General features: G+C 41.8%; 1 protein-coding gene across 2 annotated transcripts in view; it reads left to right on the forward strand.

Annotated features, from left to right (window-relative positions):
• The first annotated feature begins 2,773 nt into the window (after positions 1 to 2,773).
• The window catches only part of LOC123771692 (cadherin-86C), a 129,566-nt gene continuing 110,673 nt past the window's right edge, over positions 2,774 to 21,666 (forward strand). For both annotated transcript variants that reach the window (XM_069313353.1, XM_069313355.1), the window contains exons 1-2: positions 2,774 to 2,913; positions 11,625 to 11,738. The gene's annotated coding sequence lies outside the window, so the exon portion shown is untranslated. The remainder of the gene's footprint in view (positions 2,914 to 11,624; positions 11,739 to 21,666) is intronic.

Genomic DNA, 21,666 nt, shown 5'->3' on the forward strand with positions numbered 1-21,666 from the left:
AGATTTTTACAAAAGGCGGTCCTGAGTACTGAGGACCTGCGTGTGAACTGTTCCGTCCCTGACTCATGAAAAAGAGTGAGTGGGTAGAAAATTGGTGTGGGGAATGGGGAGCATGTTGTAAGGAGGGGGAGGGGGGGAACAGGAAGGGGGGAGGGACGTGATAATAGGAGGAACAGGTACATGCACGAAGAAAGTATAAGGAGTGAGGGGGAAATGAGGTGAGTTATTTTCGTGGGGGAAATGAATGGAAAAGATTGCAGAAGGGTAGACTCGAGCAAAGTTTGGAATGAATGGGAGAAAAAGTAGATTGGAGAGTGATAAATACAGGACAGACAAATTGGAAGGTTTGATGAACCTTCCAATTGGAGTCGTGAAAGACGTTTAGGATAGAGTAGTTGCTGAGTAGTACAGATAGAGGGTAGTGATAGGATGGGGTAGACTCCGGTAGAGGCAGGATGGGGGAGTGACTGGATAGTGTTGTACCTACATAAGTCATGAAATTAAAAAATCGACAGAAGTTACAGCCCCGCTCATGTGCCAGGTAAGTCCACTACGGGCTCACCATAGCCCGTGCTACTTGGAACTTTTTGTTCCCAGTCGCTGAATCTTTAGACAGCATCAACGACAAAAAAATCGACTTCTGCTTAGATAAAAGTAATGCTTTTCGAGAATCGCTTTACTAATGACTAAGTTTGTCCGGGACAGGAAGCCTATGACTATATACCTTTCACCTGTATCGAGGTCCCTGCACAACAACAGCCAAACTCCCGGCTGTCTATATACTGCTAGGTGAACAGAAACATTAGGTGAAAGGAAACACGTCCAGCCATTTCTGTCCCGGATGGAAATCGAACCTGAAATCTTCACTTGGGAATCGAGAATGTTGCCACTTTTTTTTTTTTTTTAAAGGGATATTCCTGCGCGGGCCCTAAGCCTCTGGCTGGCCCAGTAAGTTTTGCTTGTTTCTGTTTTACTCGGGCGGAGTATTAGTATTTATGACTCGTGTGGTCGCTTCAGTAAGATTTTGCCATATGTGTTTAACAACTTCTTCTGCTCTGTTGAATCTAAGTTGAAATCTTAATGGGTTTGTAACTGTGCACTGTGTTAGATTATGTTCCAGTGGTCTGTCAGGCATTTCTCCACAGTGCTGACATTTCCTCTCATCTTCCGGAACCTGTAAGCCTATTTCCCATGCACATGTTGCCACTGATCTACCGACAGAAAATAAGCTTGGGATGTGATGAATAACATTCACGGCCTCATGTCCCGCTACAATCAGGAAACATACACATTAGGCTGTGGTAGTTAAAAGTATAAGAACAATTATATTTTTTTTTGAGATATATACAAGAGTTGTTACATTCTTGTACAGCCACTAGTACGCGTAGCGTTTCGGGCAAGTCCTTAATCCTATGGTCCCTGGAATACGATCCCCGCCGCGAAGAATCGTTTTTTTCATCCAAGTACACATTTTACTGTTGCGTTAAACAGAGGCTACAGTTAAGGAATTGCGCCCAGTAAATCCTCCCCGGCCAGGATACGAACCCATGACATATTATTTAAAGGGGATAAATGGTTCCTTAATTTGGCAAGCACTACTTGAATAAGAAGTTAGTAATAATATTTACGGAGCGTCAGGTAGTAATGGTGGTACGTAGGCTGTGAAGGGCCGGTCTTCTGAAATGTATGACTTAAATTGATATTTCATAAAAAAATTTTACCAAAAAAATATTGTTCAATTTTTATGTCCAATATTTAAATGCTATCATATATGGTCTTTAGCAGGGTGTCAGCATTAAGGTTTGGTTTCGGGTTGGGTTTAAGGCTTATTACCCTCTGCGTAAGGTCGTTTGATTTGGTTTTGGGTTTAACGTCTGTCTATCAGGTTATTAAGACAACAACAACATCAGCTTACTGACCAACCAGCAAGACAAATTTAGTCCTGGACATAATTCCGAACAGAGTAAACTCAGTGTGTATACAATGAGACGCGGGGTCACCTTTTAGTGTTTTTTCCCGTCTTAGTCTAATGGGTATACTGTATATATATATATATATATATATATATATATATATATATATATATATATATATATATATATATATATATATATATATATATATATATATATATATATAAGAAATACCGTTCTATTCCTCTCAGTTACAGCCCCGCTCCTGTGCCGGGTAAGTCCACTATGGGCTCACCATAGCCCGCGCTACTCGGAAATTTTTGTTCCGAGTAGCTGAATATATAACAACAACGGCTCTATTACGGGTTATTTATGCCCGTCCCAACTCTTGGGTGGCGTAATTTTCATTAATCATTTCGTTATTCTAAATGAGCACTGTTTGAGTTGTTGCTCTATGAGTTTATAAAGGTTTTCATAAATAAATATTTGACACCTGTGTGCTGGATCAGGTTATGTACCAGAGAAATTTCAACACAATTTGAGGCATAAAGACAATAGAAAACGTGAAAGGCTTTAGTATCCCCAATGAAAATTAGGAATTTTCCTCAGCATAAAACATAAATGCTGAGAAAAGCGAAGCAAAATGAGAGTGCTTAGAGTTGCCTATAAAAGTGCAACGGCATCACTTTAATTAACCTAAAAAAAAAAAAAACCCACACAGGATTGCTATTAACCGAACAAAATCCAAGAATTCGAGGTTGGAAGAGGTCGGTTGGGTCCCCCCTGGTGTCGGTCTTAAGGCCGGTTGGGCTCCGAGGCGGCGGACCGGTTTACCCGCCATCATATTCGCTCCGGACGTCGGCCGGTGCGTACCTCCTCAGGTCCCCTCTCAACCGGAACTTGCCGTTAGCGAATATTGTACTAGCACGTGTTTTTGCTGCCCAGGAATACTGGCACTTTTTGTACGTGCAAGGGACATTAGCACGCACTCTGGATCAAGGTATATAAAAATGCAGTGTTATTGATGTGATTTTTGTAATTGTGGTTATTTCGTGATTTTTCTCTTCATTCGCAAAATGTCTGATGGGATGTGAGTAATGATTTTTGGTGATGTTGAAGTGATTTACAATATATATATATATATATATATATATATATATATATATATATATATATATATATATATATATATCCCATGTATATATATACCACAGCAGAAGGAACTGATAACCACCTTCAGATACCATAGTGATGCTATGGTATCTGGAGGTTGGGCTATGGGGACCATTCAAACTTGCTTGCATTTGTGTTGCTCACGTAGCCCCACAAAGTCAGGTGATTCAATGAAATATCTATACCCAAGCTTACCACCAAGTGCTGTCGGGATGTTGGGGAAATAGCCTCGTCTACCAATGTCTTTTGTAAAGTCGCGGTTGGTCGAGTGGTTAAAGAACCGGGTAAGCCTTGGTGCATAGTGTTCCTAAAGGTTAAAGGTTACCTAAAGGAAAATTTGACAATTTTTTTTAGCCAATTCTTGTCAGATTAGTTATCAGCTATAATGGCTTACCTATCCAGATACTATTAAAGAACGGGATAAAATATTAATCAACTTTAAGAGTTCAAGATCAAAAACCTTCACTTAATAATGTATGTAATTGTAGTATTAGACCAAACGCAGAACTAGCAAAATAATCTTCAATTCATATAAGGATATGAATTGAAGATTCATATCCTTATATGAATTGACTGTCTACTCTATTCATATCTACTTCTTATATGAATAGAAGACTGTCTACTCCCTATGAGGAAACATAGGGAGTATATAGATTGTTTCATTGATGAATGTTAATTCAATATATTGCCACAGGCGATACTTAGCCTTTCCACGATTGTCTTAGTTTCGGTGTTGGACTTAATGCCTATCTAGCTCCCCGCCAAACACACACCGAAACTACGACGTTGGTACAACGTTCGAACAAGCTTTTAACACTTCCTAACCAGTTATAACAACCAATATAGCAAGTTGTAACAACGTTCTAATACGTCATAAACACGTTAAGCCAAGATGTAACAACTATATTACAAGTTGTAACAAGCGGAAAATAGAGACAGTTTCGGTTTGTGTTTCCAGGCTCTGGTTGGTTATTTAGACAGCCCACAAGTGATTACCGATTAACCAGCAGGTATACTTCAGTCTGGACTTAGTCTAGGACTAATGTAAATTAAGGGTATATACACAGAAATGCGGTGCACATCTTTCAGTATATATCCCTTGTATACCATTGTTTTGATGTAGGACTTAACGCCATTCAACCTCTGGAACGTTATTTAGGCAGCCACAGTCCCCTATTGACCATCCTGGAAGTATAGTTTAGTCCTGAACATAATCTTGTACCAAGATAAACTTATCACCGTGTATATATATATATATATATATATATATATATATATATATATATATATATATATATATATATATATATGTGTGTGTGTGTGTGTGTGTGTGTGTGAAGATTGTTGTTGTTAAAGATTTGCTACCTGGAACAAAAAGTTCCAAGTAGCACGGGCTATGGTGAGCCCGTAGTTCTCTCTATGTGAAGAACACACATTTGTCATATGTAGATACGTTACTGAGGTGGTGCGGGTTAGGGCGCCGGGCGGAGACGTGGAACAGCAGACAGGCGGACAGCAGACAGGCGGCAGCAGACAGGCGGCAGCAGACACGCAAATATGAAAGGGGGAAGTTGACGGTAGATTTAATCACTGCGGTTATTGATATTCGATGGAAGGGGGGAAACATCGTCTGGTACTGTGTGTGTGTCTGTCTGTCTCTGCTATATCGCCAGGTATGAGTCTCTTAGGCCTCGCTTGCCCGCAACTTCAAGCAGAAAAGGTCATAGATTCAACCGAAGGAAATAAAGGGGCTCGAAAATATATATATTAGAAAATGCTCTGTTGCGAACAGAGTGGTAGACGGTTGGAACAAGTTTAAGTGAGAAGGTGGTGGAGGCTAAAACCGTCAGTAGTTTCAAAATGTTATATGACAAAGAGTACTGGGAAGACGGGACACCACGAGCGTAGGTCTTATCCTGTAACTATACTTAGGTAATTACACACACACACACACACACACACACACACACAGTTGATTGACAGTTGAGGGGTTGGGGGCCAAAGAGCCAGAGCTCAACCCCCGCAAGAACATCTAGGTGAGTGCACACACATACGCGTGTGTGTGTGTGCGCGCGTGTGTAACATAAATAGTAGATATAATAGAGGAAAAATAAATTGGTTAGAAAGGCGGGGTCCAAGAGCTAACAGCTCGGTTCTGCAGATACAAATAGTAAACACACAGAGTACCTCCACTCACACTTGAGTTATACCTCAGGTAATTTCCAGGTGTTGCGTGTAGGTAGATAATGAGACACCCACAATCCTAGTACTCATTGTCCCAAGTCACTGATACTTATGACGCTGTACCTGGAGTTCTCTCGGTACACCTTGACGTGATGTGTAGTCTACGGTACACTGAGACACACTAGGTACTCCACGGTACGCTGTGACACACTAGGTACTCCATGGTACACTGTGACACACTAGGTACTCCATGGTACACTGTGACACACTAGGTACTCCATGGTACACTGTGACACACTAGGTACTCCACGGTACACTGTGACACACTAGGTACTCCATGGTACACTGTGACACACTAGGTACTCCACGGTACACTGTGACACACTAGGTACTCCACGGTACACTGACACACTAGGTACTCCATGGTACACTGTGACACACTAGGTACTCCATGGTACACTGTGACACACTAGGTACTCCATGGTACACTGTGACACACTAGGTACTCCACGGTACACTGTGACACACTAGGTACTCCATGGTACACTGTGACACACTAGGTACTCCATGGTACACTGTGACACACTAGGTACTCCACGGTACACTGAGACACACTAGGTACTCCATGGTACACTGTGACATGTGTATACACCATAGTACACTGTAATACGCTAGTTACACTATGGTACTCTAGTACACGATAGGTATTCCACGGTACTAGGTATTCCGGTAGGTATTCCACTAGGTACTCTTGGAGCACATGGTTTTCACGGTACACTGTGGTACGCAAGGATATACTGGGGTGAACCTGAGTACATGACTCTGCAGTTTGACACATATGGGTACACTGAGCACCTATTGTACCTGCAGTACCCTACAACATATTTGTGAAACATTACGGTACATTGGGCTCTCCACGGGAGAGCCTACTGCATTGTAGGCTACTGGGTGTTTGCAGTAAGGATGTATTCACTTCCTGATACAGTATGATGCATTCCAATACATCGTGATATACCACGATACACTATTGTAGCCTATGGCACATTGTAGCATTTGGCGGTACACTCAATGATTCTCATTGATATACTAGTTCACCATTGCAGCTTATGGTGCGCCACGGTGCAATATGGTACATTATGGATTCTCTCTGGTAACTTTGGTACTGTATTAAAGCCTGTCAATCTTTGGATGGAAATTAAGTCCACCACAGTAGCTTACTGGCCAACTAACGTGGATACTTTAGCCTTGAATATTGTCCAGGACTAAAAAGGCTCTGTTGAGGTCTGATAAAGACCTTTTGTGCCCTCTATAATATTTTTTGCGCTACCGCTCACAGGATGAGTATTGGGTAGCCAATAAGCTAGCCGCTTCCGACGGCAGCAATCAAACAATCTCAGTATATGACAATGTCAGACCACGGAGGAAGAACTGAAACAGGAATTTCCTTAAGTACTTTCGTATATTAATACATCTTCAGAAGGAATGAAGATGTATTAATCCTTCTGAAGATGTATTAATATACGAAAGTACTTAAGGAAATTCCTGTTTGAATTCTTCCTCCGTGGTCTGACACTGTCACATTTTTCATCACGTGTTAATTTTCGCGATTTACACACACAATCTTAGTGTATATATACCCTAGGTACACTGTACTCACCTAATTGTGCTTGCGGGGGTTGAGCTCTGGCTCTTTGGTCCCCCCTCTCAACTGTCAATCAACTGGTGTACAGGTTTCTGAGCCTACTGGGCTCTATCATATCTACACTTGAAACTGTGCATGGAGTCAGCCTCCACCACATCACTGCCTAATGCATTCCATTTATTAACTACTCTGACACTGAAAAAAATTATTTCTAACGTCTCTGTGGCTCATCTGTACTAAGTTTCCACCTGTGTCCCCTTGTTCGTGTTCCACCCGTGCTAAAGAGTTTGTCTTTGTCCACCTTGTCAATTCCCCTGAGAATTTTGTAGGTGGTTATCATGTCTCCCCTTACTCTTCTGTTTTCCAGGGATGTGAGGTTCAGCTCCTTTAGCCTTTCCTCTTTCCTTTCCTTTTACTGTGTATATATGAGCATGTGAGCATGACTACTGAGTCTTCAAATATGCTCAAATTCATTAGCCTAATATATCTCTATTCTTGGTTTGGTGTAGTGCTTAAAGCCTATCAACCTCTTATAATGGGACGCAGTTGTTTACTGACCGATTACGAAGTATATTTTTAGTTCTAGTCTTAATCCAGAAGTGTAAACTTTCAGTGTTTACAGTCTTAAGATAGAGTACACTATTTTGTGTATACATAACTTGTTGTAAGCTTCCATTCTCTTTCTGTATTTCTATATAAAATATATCTGAAGACTTGCCGTTACACGTTGATCGATTGAATGTGTTAATTGTTTCTAATAATTTAACAAAAAGTTTTCTGATTTCAGCCACTCATGGAAGGATAATTTTATATTTCTTTAAAATGCACTAATACTTTAAATATACAGCAATGGAACTGGAAACATCAATCCTTGTGCTGTAGCACATAAAGAGACGCGTCGTGCTGCGAATCACGGTAGAGGCTAGACTTAGCGTTTGGCCACCAAAAACGCGATCCAGCGATCGATTTACATCCAGGTTCCATGGTAGCCGTTGGCGCATAGGAGTGAACCTGAGGCCTCTTCCTCGCCAGTACGTATAGCTCTTACAACATGGGGGGGGCGGCCCAATTTACGCCTGATGGCTTTCATTGATGTTAACTACAGAATTACACTGAAGTCGCATGTCCTTCAGAGACATGAATCAACGCGCACCCCCGTGAGGATTAAGACAGACTAGGTGTATTACCTGGCAAGTGCTGGTACTGCCGCCCACTGCCCCCCCACTGCCGCCCACTGCCCCCCACTGCCGCCCACTGCCCCCCACTGCCGCCCACTGCCACAATGTTCAGAAATTTCAAGGCGCGGGCGCGTTCAACCCTTTCATGGGAGGTGGTTGTTGAACGCGCCCGCTACGCTTACTCCTGTGATGAGCGTCTGAGCTTATAGACGATTCATCATGGAAAATTTACAATGTGAAATCCTCTTTATGGAAAATTTACAATGTGAAATCCTCTTTATGGAAAATTTACAATGTGAAATCCTCATATGGAAAATTTACAATGTGAAATCCTCATTATAGAAAATTTACAAAGTGAAATCCTCATTATTTTATGCTTGGTGAAGGACTAATCGCCGGTCAAACAGTTTTGTGCTAGAATTATTCGGACGATGCAAATATTTGTAATGTAATTCTATAAAAGTTTAATGGTTTCTGAATCACATTATTGGGGACTTGAAGCCTCTTACGGTTATCGGGGAGGACCCAATAGTTATACGAGAGTTTGTTCGTGGTATCACCCAATCAGTTACTGGCCAAACCCTACGGTGTTTAACCGACTGATCCAATTCCATCAGAATGGTATATACTAAACAATTTATGAGATCAATCTCATCCTTATCATTGATATGGAAGACTTCGTAGCGCTTCTGAGCTCGTAAACTATGGAGAATAATGCGAACAATTTTGCAAGATTTATATTCTAGAATGTAGGAGTTATGTCAAGGAAAAATTGCTGTAATAATAACAAGCCATAATATGTGACGTCACCGCTCCATGACGCGGCCGGATTCCAAGAACGGCGAGCCAAATCCAGACTTGTTTTGTTTACCTTGTCAGCTGTTTAGCCATACTGCCTTAGTGCTCACCTTGATAGTTGTTTACATTGTCTGTCTCGGGGCGCATCCGATCCCACGATCGTCGTCGCCCCTAAATCAACACAACATTGTCTGTCTCACCAAGACTGCACCAGTCGCTCTTCCAGTAATTCAAGACTGTGCTGTTTTCAATTCAGTGTTAAATACATGGCAGTGCTAATGACCCCAGCAGTTAAAGAGCATAATAAAACCTCGTCGTTAATGGCACAAGCTGTATTTATAATCAACTACTGCGGTAAGACCAGTCATTATGCATAGATTATTATTATTATTATTATTATTATTATCTGGACGAGGTGCTCCATATTTTTCGAGTATTACAATGTAAAAGTACTACAAAGTACTTTACTATAAGTAAAGTTATTTATAGGTAAATTTAAATTCCAGCATAAACTCTTGTTCATCGCTTGGGAAATAGGCTTACAGGTTCCAGAATATGAGAGGAAATGTCAGCACTGTGAAGACATGCCAGACAGACCACTGGAACATTATCTAACACAGTGCACAGTTACAAACTCATTAAGATTTCAACTTAGATTCAACAGAGTAGACTCTCTCTATATCTAACCCGAGGGATCAGGAGTAACTTTGTACAGTGCCTAGAGCCACTATTAAGCAGAGCGCATTTGTAAATATCAATAATAGTTTTATCACAAATGATGGTCTTGAAACCGATATTATAAGTGTGCATACTATGTAATATTTTTCAGAAATAATAACGTGAATGGTAAATGTAAAAATATCATTTACTGCAACTTCTGTCGACTTGAAAATATTGCAAAGACTAAATTCCTATGGAACTTGTATACACTAATCGGAAAATATGTTAACATCCTAATGACATTTTATTTTATATGTTTTTATTTCCCAGATAAAAGCAATATCCTCTTTTCTAGATACGAATCGAGGAAAATAGTACGAATATTAGCGAAATATAAAGGTACAAATACGTGGCTAAATAATTACGAAACCCCACATGCGGTACATTAATATGAGTTGTCGACTGTTCTCTAATTTGTGTTTGGTATAGATTCGGTCTACAGTCCTCCTTCAGCGGCCAGAAGTCGAGTATTACAGTCCTCCTTCAGCGGCCAGAAGTCGAGTATTACAGTCCTTCAGCGGCCAGAAGTCGAGTATTACAGTCCTCCTTCAGCGGCCAGAAGTCGAGTATTACAGTCCTCCTTCAGCGGCCAGAAGTCGAGTATTACAGTCCTCCTTCAGCGGCCAGAAGTCGAGTATTACAGTCCTCCTTCAGCGGCCAGAAGTCGAGTATTACAGTCCTCCTTCAGCGGCCAGAAATGTTGGAACAACTAGTCCGGTCTTTCCCTAGAAATTGGAATAGCGTAGACGGGAGCAGGCCTCTGAAGACCCATATAAACTGTATTTTACGTTGAAAACTGGGTCAAGGGAACGTGGTTTCAATATGCCCGAAACGCTGTGCGTATTAGTGGCTTTAGGTATTGTATGTACTTGCTCTATCTATAGATCCAACATTATGTTCGTAACTCTTCATCAATGTATGTACTTTTATCGGAATGAAAATTTGAATTTGAATGTCGACAGATCGGCACAAATGGCAACATTGAAATTGAATTGAAATTGAAATAAGTTTATTGAGGTAAAATACACACAATGGGATGAGGTAGCTCAAGCTATTCTCACCCCGTTCAGTACATCGTGTTAATACATACATACACACACATCACAAACAATAAACATATTACCAAACATTCTGAGAGATAAACATCTACATTTCCTCACAAATGGCAACATTGTATTTATAAATTCTCATGTCGTTGATAAAAGATAACTGTCGGATGCACTTGTGGTAGAACGTGTACAGGCGTTGTGAATCTTGCTGTAATTGCTATGTAAGCGAGGCTCGTCATAGCGTAGTATGTAAGCGAGGGTAATTTATATTCTGGTCGTAATAGGACCAAACAACATAATCGCGCCTCCCTGCACATTATCGTGCGCGGCAACAATATTCCGCGGAGAGGGTTCCCGCCGCCGCCCTCGTACCCGCACCGGTAATTAACTTACGCTACTACTGTAGTTGCTGTCGTACACGGATTATTATGCGGTAGTTAAATGTCCTCTTAAGATATTTTGCGTAAGTACTTCCCTAAAGAGTAGTTATAATGTCAAATATCTCTGTTGAACATCAACAATTTAATAGTAGTTTCAAACCTAATGAGAAACTGTAACACAATTTCTGATTTTTGTATACATAAATGTTTCAATTATTTGTATTAATAGTATGTATTAATAGTATGTTTTCCTTGGGGGAAAAACCAAGACCAATGAGTCCATCTGGTTCTGGTAGTCCACAGAGTCATCAAATTCATGTATGACTCCTGCTGATGAGAGTTTGAGCCTAACCTGGATAATCAAGTTAAAAATGAATAATAACCCAATTTTCTATGGTAGAATTTTCTAAATTCACCAGATCGGCCGAAACGTTCATCTCTCTTTCCCATTTCTGTGTGGATTTTCCGCATACTATGGATAATATTTATCCTTCCAATAAGTACTATCGAAACGGGAGGATAGGCTGACGCATTGACATGCCATGTAGACATCCTGTGTATTACAGTATTCTCTCTTATCATCACAGAGCCTCGGTCCTGCACCAACCCTGACGGGTCAACCCGATACCATGTCGTTCCTATACTGGATGATATCTTCTTATATACGGGTACAACTCAAGTGAAGATGAGTGGCCAGCTGGGTGAGTACTCGTGCTTTGAGTGTGCGTTTAGAGAAGTCTATCATTAATTATACGTTTTTAGAGCTTGACAGTTTTAGGGTGCTTGCTGTGAGTTTATTTACTAAGTCTAATACTCTAATGTCTTTTTGTTGCCAGAGTGAATTTTGTAATGCTGACAGCTTGGAGATTTCTTGTTTTCAATATACATTGAACGTTAATTTAATCATAGAATAAATAGTAGTTTTAGGATATTTAAGAGATGAATGCCATAAATTTTGAACATAAAGGATTGAAAGTCAAGGGAAAATGAGTCAGGTAATTGTTATGGAATCTAATCCTAATTGTCAATTTCGGGCTCACCATGGCCTGTACTACTTAGATCTTTTGTTCCGAGTAGCTGAATGTGTATTAACAACAACCCCATGTTAAGATAGATTTAGGGTGTCTGCTAGCTACCAAAATTTTCTTCTTATTAATTACAACTTGTTGTAAAAGTTGGAAAGTTGTCAGGTAAGTGAGAATTTTAGCACCTTTAAGAAGTAGTTTTTATTTTAGAGAGGATTCTGATTTAGGAGTAAAATAGAACAACTATTTAACATCCTAATTATGATTATTAATTTGGCTCACTTGTTAGATTAAAGATCTTAGATTAAAGATTAAAGATTAGAGATAAAGGTTATGTTATAAAGTGATGACGTATTCATTATTTGTTAACTAGGTTAAATGTTATTGTTTAATTAGTATAATAGCTCTTGAAGGTTTATATTTCTAGTTTAGGTTAAACAAATTTTGAGTCCATATAGATGTCTGCGTTGGTGAGTATTATTGGTTAATCAAGAGTAAATTACCAAATAGGTAAGTAATTGATGTTACTTTCTTACTCGATATTTTTAGCCACTCATAAGATAGTAAAATAAACGCAAATTCTCTTAACAATGAAGAAAACACTTAACATTTCATTTACCATTACATTACCATTTTTACCATTAACATTAACACCATTAACATAAATACCATTAACATTAACATAAATACCATTTAACATTAACATAAATACCATTAACATAAATACCATTAACATTAACATAAATACCATTTAACATTAACATTGATCATTTAACAAGTGATCAGAAGCGATGTTTCCGGGTTTACGTTACTCCTTTAAGGGCGAGGATAAGATATTATCAGGAGAAAGCGCCAAGCCATTAGACTATATAGCCCTTGGAAGGGGTCAGGATAAGGGTATGGGATGGGACGGGGGGAAAAAGGAATGGTCCCCATCCACTTGGATAGTCGGGGATTAAACGCCGACCTGCATGAAGCAAGACCGTCGCTCTACCGTCTAAGCCCAAGTGATTGGGTCCTTTAAGGGCGAATGAACCTCAACGTTGGAATTCACACCGAAATTCCTATATTTACTCGATCGATTTTTCTCTCCACTTTCGGTCATTTTATTACGTAATAATCCACCCGAGTTACTGATGTCCGGAATTTCGCCAAATTGCGCTCCAATCTACGCTCGTAAGATCGTAAGAGATTCCAACGCGCGCGATGTTTGTCTTAGCTTTGTGCCTGTCTGTATTTATATCTTATTTATATCTATTTATTATATCTGTCTTTTTATGCCTCTTGGCTGTATCATCACCTCGTCTGTTTGTTTCCAATCCTTCATTCCAATTAATAGGTCTTTTGTTATTTTTTACCTTATCGAAAACCACGTTAGAAATGCAACTTATTTGAAAAGTAACGGGTCACAAATATATCTACGTTTTCTATGAATTGGACTCGATAGGTTAGGTGGGTTTGTTTGGGTTATTTAATAAAGGTTGGATTTTCTACCATCTTGAGGTTATCTTGAGATGATTTCGGGGCTTTTTAGTGTCCCCGCGGCCCGGTCCTCGACCAGGCCTCCACCCCCAGGAAGCAGCCCGTGACAGCTGACTAACACCCAGGTACCTATTTTACTGCTAGGTAACAGGGGCATAGGGTGAAAGAAACTTTAACCATGGGGTTAAATCAAGAGGACGGGTTGATTTATCAGTTATCCCGTCCATCTTCGCCTTTGTCTGTCTTCTTGTTTGTCCTGTCTGTTGTTTGTCCTGTCTGTTGTTTGTCCTGTCTGTTGTTTGTTCTGTCTGTTGTTTGTCCTGTCTGTTTGTCTGTTAGGGCTAATATTCCGCTGTTTGCCCTTCCTGGATTGCAAGTGTGTTTGTGATGTCAACTGAAGCGCAAAACAATTTCAAGAGTGAGTAAACACGAGTGAAATATTGATGTGTATTGCTGTTTGCAGGTTCCGAGACGGGTGTGTGGGGATGTGGGACGGGTGTGTGGGGATGTGGGACGGGTGTGTGGGGATGTGGGACGGGTGTGTGGGGATGTGGGACGGGTGTGTGGGGATGTGGGACGGGTGTGTGGGGATGTGGGACGGGTGTGTGGGGATGTGGGACGGGTGTGTGGGGATGTGGGACAGGTGAGGGAATATGGGACGGGTGTAAAGATATGAAACGGATGAGAGGATTTGAGACGGGTAGTGGAGTTGACTGAACAAGTAATGGAGAAATTTCGATTCATTTCGATATATTTTTATATATAAATTTTATACATTTTATATATAAATTTCGAAATTTCGATATATTTCAAAGCCCGCCCTTGAAAGGGCGGGCTTTGAAATATATAAATAAATAGGAAGCCTAACTTGTGTAGATAATAGCAAAATAAAAATTTGTAAATGTATATAAAATGGAAAATAAAGGGCGAAACGAGATTCGAGAAAGAGGGAGACTGAAGACAAATATAAATATGAACAGGAAACCAAAATTCGACTAAGTGAAACTTGCGTTGAAATCTATAAAACAGGAGAGATGTGACTAATGTATAACATGGGGGAATATAATTTAAATAGAACATTGTCCTTAACGATTGATTTGATCATTTATATCGGATATCATAAATAATTATTAATCAAATATTTAAGATTGTAAAAACATAATCAGTAAGTGCAAATTATTTAATTAATTATAATAAAAAGACTGAACTTTGGAAATTCGCAAAGGAGCGACATCAGCCATTGTGATAAGATTAAACTTTTGTTTACAACTTTTACAATGAAGTATGTTGTTGTTGTTGTTTAAGATTCGCTACCTGGAACAAAAAGTTCCAAGTAGCACGGGCTATGGTGAGCCCGTAGTGCCTTTTGATGAAGTATGTAATTACAACCAAACTTAACTCTCTTAGCGGCTCACAACCAGCGGTGTTCGATTCCCGGCAAGAAGGGATTTTTGGGCTTCATGTCCCCGACACCAGGAACCGAACCCCGGTCGCAGTCCAGCGGAAAAATCCATAGTGATGGTTGTGTGACTACACACATCCTTCTGAGGTCCCGAGGGTAAATGTTTAGTCTGTATTAATGCAGATTTGACCAACGGGAATACTTTAGTCCTTGACTTTGTCCTGAACTAAAGTAAATTCTTAGTGTATATACACCGAAAAGCGGAGTACACCTTTTTACAAGCCCAACCACTTGGGCTGGACGGTAGAGCGATGGTCTCGCTTCGTGCAGGTCGGCGTTCAATCCCCGACCGTCCATAAGTGGTTGGGCACCATTCCTTTCCCCCGTCCCATCCCAAATCCTTATCTTGACCCCTTCCCAGTGCTATATAGTTGTAATGGCTAGGTGCTTTCCTCCTGATAATTCCCTCTGGGTGTACAAATTCCTTAGTGAATCCTTACCGATGGTTGAGACGGGTAGTATAGTTACTTTGAAGTATTAGCTTAACAGTCACAAGACAAAAGTAAAAAATTGTGTTTTCATGGTATTATTGATAAATGATCTTTTATGTCCGTGGCAGAGTTGCTAGCAGGTACTCAGTTCTTACACAAAAATTCTGGGATTTTTAGTGCTAGAGCTAAACAATAACAAAACTAAACACAGAGAAGGTATTTGCAGGCGATGAGTCACAATAACGTGGCTGAAGTATGTTGACCAGACCACACACTAGAAATTGAAGGGACGACGACGTTTCGGTCCGTCAATCGACTTGAGAATGGTCCAGGACGGACCGAAACGTCGTCGTCCCTTCAATTTCTAGTGTGTGGTCTGGTCAACAGAGAAGGTATTTATTTTGAGCATCATTCTATTTCGCATTGGGCGTGTTTATCATGCAAATGATGACTGAAACTAAGGGAATATTGCTTCCCTCGAGTCTCGTTTTCTTGTTTCAAGTACACAATTTATCCTCATAAAACAACACATTTATTTTCTTTGCAAAAATAGTGTTCTGTGTTAATTTCTCTGATGTAGTTATGTCTGTGAATTGTTTATATATAATGTGTATCACGCTTGTGTGTGTGTACTTCAGTTCCTTTGTCGATGTTGGTGTGTGAAGACGTGTATATTTTGCAGGCGATGAGTCACAATAACGTGGCTGAAGTATGTTGACCAGACCACACACTAGAAATTGATGGGACGACGACGTTTCGGTCCGTCATGGACCATTCTCAAGTCGATTGGACCATTCTCACAATCGACTTGAGAATGGTCCAGGACGGACCGAAACGTCGTCGTCCCTTCAATTTCTAGTGTGTGGTCTGGTCAACACGTGTATATTTTGCCTGTCTGTCTGTCTGTCTGTCTGTCTGTCTGTCTGTCTGTCTGTCTGTCTGTCTGTCTGTCTGTCAGTTCAATGTGGCCCAATATTGACAAAGTCGGATAGTTAGCACTAGATATTTTTTTTTTAATTTGTTCATGTGTCAGACTCAAGTGTGACCTGACTTGTCCGTAGAGTTGCTCTGCTATATTGAATAAAGCGTATCTGTGGCTAGGAGGATCAAGATATGATCAATCATACCTAGTGATGCATTTGGTATTGTGTGTGAGAGAGAAGCCGCGCTATCACAGAAATGATGGCACTTGACAGTGACGCAGAAAGTAACAGATGAGTGATAGTAGGAAGGGATGAAAATAGGAGATTGGAGTACCGGGTAAAATGTAGTTGCAAGAAATGAAAATAGAGAAAAGAGAAAGGAGAATAAAAGACACAAGAAAAAATAAATAACAGGAGAAGGGCTATGTACGAGTAAGTGAGAGAGAGAATAGGAAAATAATATGGAAATAGGAAAGCGTGCGAAATGCAAGACAGTTTTCAACGACATCAAACCATTTCTGCTCATGTACCTATCCAACTTACTCTTGAAAATTTAGATTAAGTTGCTTCTATGAGATTTGTCATCCCTTCTTCCGAACGAATATTACCTACTTATCATGAAAGCGTAAACTTCTAAAATTTGAATACTCATGTTAGTCCCCTCCTCCTCCCCCTCTTTTGTTAAACCCGTTCATTCATTCGAACACCTCAATCATGTACCATCTTACTCACCATCTTTCAAGCGGATGGTTTCAGATGTCTTAAACATCGTATCGCATCTCTTCAGCACCATAGATTGTCTTTCACTAGTATAAATCACCCTATTTATCAACTTCACCTCGGGCAAGGCGTTGGATATGCTGTTAGCTTTGGAACTACCCTCAGAACGGCTCCTAGGATCATTATAAAACCATTCTCCAACCTGTAGCTTCGAGTTGGTCCTCGACGTCAAATATTTGTAATGTCCAATCACGATGCTTGCTAGCTCAAGTCTAAGGAAGCTTGTCGCTGATTGGTGGAAAGATTTTGAAATTTGGCACCGTTGGTGTTCAAATATTCGCTTATTTGGTTGGTGAATTTGAAATTGTCTCGGATAGGCTATAGATCGATCAGACTGCAGACCTTAAACTGCCCTAAATTTAAGATGTCCAAGGGCATAACTAGCCATTCAGATGGCTTAATGAAAGGGCAGGAGCCATTTGACATAATGAGGTCGGACAGTGACGTCACAAGGTCATGGAGCGATGTCACGAGATGCTACAGTGATATCAGGGAGGTCTTAAATTGACGTCACGAGGTTCTGTTAAGGTCCGAGGTCCTGCAGTACTTAACATACTTAATCCCACACGTGATGTCAGTACTGACCCCACTCGTGATGTCATCCTTGACCCCACTCGTGATGTCATCCTTGACCTCGTGATGTCATCCTTGACCTCGTGATGTCATCCTTGACTCGATTATTTAGAAATTCTTGACGATCTCTACAAGTAGCAACGATGAAAAAAGGAATGAATTCACAAATGGTGAAAGAAGGAATGAAGTCAGGAATGGTGAAAGAAGGAATACGAAAAGGAGATCGAGGGCCGATACTTGAGCATAGAAATCTCTGTAAATAAGTTGCCTCACCCTTGGCCTTGAGGGCATTATAGGAACTAATTCCCTGTGTGGGATTAGTTGTTAGGTAATCCTCTTCTCTCTCTCCCCCCCCCCCACCTCCCTCCTTTTCATTTCCCCCTTTCACGTATTTCTCTCTCTCTCTCTCTCTCTCTCTCTCTCTCTCTCTCTCTCTCTCTCTCTCTCTCTCTCTCTCTCTCTCTCTCTCTCTCTCTCTCTCTCTCTCTCTCTCTCTCCCCTTTTCACACTTTCTTTTCATATTAATTTTTTGTCTTTACAACTCTTTTAACTCATTTCCCCTCTCTCTTATTCCTTGCCTCCCTTTCCGTCTCCTCTTTCTCCCCCGTCCCACCTGCCATTTTTCTTAAGAGGGGAAAGGTGTCAGTAATTAGTGTTTACCTCCTCATTACTTAGAGAACGTGACGTCCCCTTTCTGGTGAGGGGAGGCGTGGAGGGGAATAGTGGAGGAGTAGCGTGGAGGGGTAGAATGGAGGAGTAGCGTGGAGGGGTAGAATGGAGGAGTAGCGTGGAGGGGTAGAATGGAGGAGTAGCGTGGAGGGGTAGAATGGAGGAGTAGCGTAGAGGGGTAGAATGGAGGAGTAGCGTGGAGGGGTAGAATGGAGGAGTAGCGTGAAGGGGTAGAATGGAGGAGTAGCGTGGAGGGGTAGAATGGAGGAGTAGCGTAGAGGGGTAGAATGGAGGAGTAGCGTGGAGGGGTAGAATGGAGGAGTAGCGTAGAGGGGTAGCGTAGAGGGGTAGAATGGAGGAGTAGCGTGGAGGGGTAGAATGGAGAAGTAGCGTGGAGGGGTAGAATGGAGGAGTAGCGTAGAGGGGTAGAATAGAGGAGTAGAATAGAGGAGAAGCGTGGAGGGGTAGAATGGAGGAGTAGCGTAGAGGGGTAGAATGGAGGAGTAGCGTAGAGGGGTAGAATGGAGAAGTAGCGTGGAGGGGTAGAATGGAGGAGTAGCGTGGAGGGGTAGAATGGAGAAGTAGCGTGGAGGGGTAGAATGGAGGAGTAGCGTAGAGGGGTAGAATGGAGGAGTAGCGTAGAGGGGTAGAATGGAGGAGTAGCGTGGAGGGGTAGCGTGGAGGAGTAGCGTAGAGGGGTAGAATGGAGGAGTAGCGTGGAGGGGTAGAATGGAGGAGTAGCGTGGAGGGGTAGCGTGCCTTGGAGTCATTACTCAACAACGCTGGGGACCGCGTCAAGCTCTCCACACCAATTTACACCGATTGGCTCTCCTTCTGACTCGTGGCGGGTGGGGGGGGGGGGGGGTCATGGGGCAATTGGGGGGAAGGTGGGGCGGGGCTTGCTGGGTCGGGTCACGTGGAGGGGCGGGGCTCGTACATATAGGGAAGGGAGGGGGTCACGACCTTTCCTATATTACCTAATTGCAGTTGGGGGTGATTTCTGTGGGGAGGTGAGAAAAGAAGTTATAGAAATGGAGAAAACGGGGGGGAGGGGAGGGGGGTGGAAGAGCTGAGAGGTTGAAGGGCAAATGGGACAGAAATATGAAAGGGTGAAGTGAGAATTCTGACCTATTATGCCCTTGGGAAGTACAATAGAATGGGGTCAGGTATTTTCTAGCGAAAGACACAGACACACACACACACACACACACACACACACACACACACACACACACACACACACACACACACACACACACACACACACACACACACACACACACACACACACACACACATGTGGTGTGTGTGTGTGAATGTATTTTTCATTGTAATGTGGTGGAGGCTGACTCCATACACAGTTTCAAGTGTAGATATGATAGAGCCCAGTAGGCTCAGGAATCTGTACACCAGTTGATTGACGGTTGAGAGGCGGGACCAAAGAGCCAGAGCTCAACCCCCGTAAACACAACTAGGTGAGTACACACACACACACACACACACACACACACACACACACACACACACACACACACACACACACACACACTCACACACACACACACTCTCACACACTCACCTTCTACGAAGTAGTTTTGACTTCCTTGATCAATATGTTAAGTGTTAATGTTGGGTTTATGCAACACCTTGTGCGTGCCTCTCATGTAGAGACTGCTTGCCTTGCTATACTCACCTAGTTGTGCTTGCCGGGGTTGAGCTCTGGCTCTTTGGTCCCGCCTCTCAATTGCCAATCAACTGGTGTACAGATTCCTGAGCCTACTGGGCTCTATCATATCTACACTTGAAACTGTGTATGGAGTCAGCCTCCACCACATCACTGCCTAATGCATTTCACCTGTTAACTACTCTGACACTGATTTTGTGTGTGTGTGTGTTAGAGAGAAATATATGTAGTAGATATAATAGAGGAAAATAAATTGGTTAGAAAGGCGGGGTCCAAGAGCTAATAGCCCGATTCTGCAGACACAAATAGTAAATACACACACCCACACTCCCTGCCACGCGATCCAGAAATCCTCCTCTGACAACCTCGAACGTTAAAACACGTCCCATCGTTTTTTATTGTTTCAATTTCCAAGTGCCATTAAAAATCCGATACACATTAGCACCAGACCTGTTATTCTGCCGATGGCATACCTGATCCCAGACTTTATCCTGTTCCTCAGGGGATGATCGTATGACGTGCTATCCACCACCGTGTTGGTGGGATAAATGGCCCCAGACGTTATCCTGTTCCTTAGAGCATGATCGTATGACATTATCCTGCCGATAGGATGCGTACATGACCCAAGACGTTATCCTGTTCCTTACCGCATGATTGTACCTTACGGCGTTATTCTAACGGCAAAACTGCTGACCTGGTCGCATCATTTTGGCGGGCAAGAAGGGCAGAGCGTTTGTTTATTTAATCGGAGCACGAATCTCAGCAGGTTGCCGGGAAGGTGATCACACTCCTTACGAGACTGTGGAGGGCTTTTGGGGTCGTTTGGTGATGTTGCTTGGTACTGGAAAGGACATTTTGCTGGTCCCCAGGTTCGATCCCTAGGTTGGGAGGCCAGGTTCTGCAGCTCCCGTATCTTGGTGTTCGTTTCTACATGTCTTTTTTTTTGGCCTGAGTGTCCGGTTTTACTGTCGTGTTTACAATTATATGGCCGGTTTGTCCAGTCTAGCTCAGTGTGTCTTGATTATCCGTTTTCTCTTGACTCTCTTGTATCTTTCTAGTTAGTCTTCCCACATCTGTTTTTTTTCGCTTTTCTTCCTGTTTTCTTGGCCCTTTTTTTGCCCTCCCCACACAACCCATATCCCGAATGCCCAAACTTTTTTTCCCAATCCCCTTTCTATACTTATTTTCCCCAACCAATCTCCCTACATACTTCCCAACCTATCACGCATTCGTATTTTTTCCTACTTCCCATTTTCTTTCATCTTCCTCAACACACTAATGGCCTCCTACATTTGTTTCATCTCTTGCCCAAACTACTTTCATCCTTTCTTGACTTCACTTTACCATTTATTTCCCAAACTGTTTTACATAAAATTCTTCCCGTAGAGCCCCCCCCCCCCCTGCCATTTTTTTCCCCCCATTCCTTCCCTACTTGACCCCAACCGTCTCCCCATTACTTTATGTATTCTCCCCTCAGCAACCCTCCATTTCCCCTCTTCCACAACAATCACCTCTTCTGGTTAAGGTCTTTGTTCTTCTCCTCTCTCTTTCTCTCCCTGTATCTTACTGTCAAGTCAGCAGGATAGTCTTGGATATGTCC

Source organism: Procambarus clarkii, chromosome 75 (assembly GCF_040958095.1).
Source record: "Procambarus clarkii isolate CNS0578487 chromosome 75, FALCON_Pclarkii_2.0, whole genome shotgun sequence".
In the NCBI taxonomy this organism is placed as follows: domain Eukaryota; kingdom Metazoa; phylum Arthropoda; class Malacostraca; order Decapoda; family Cambaridae; genus Procambarus; species Procambarus clarkii.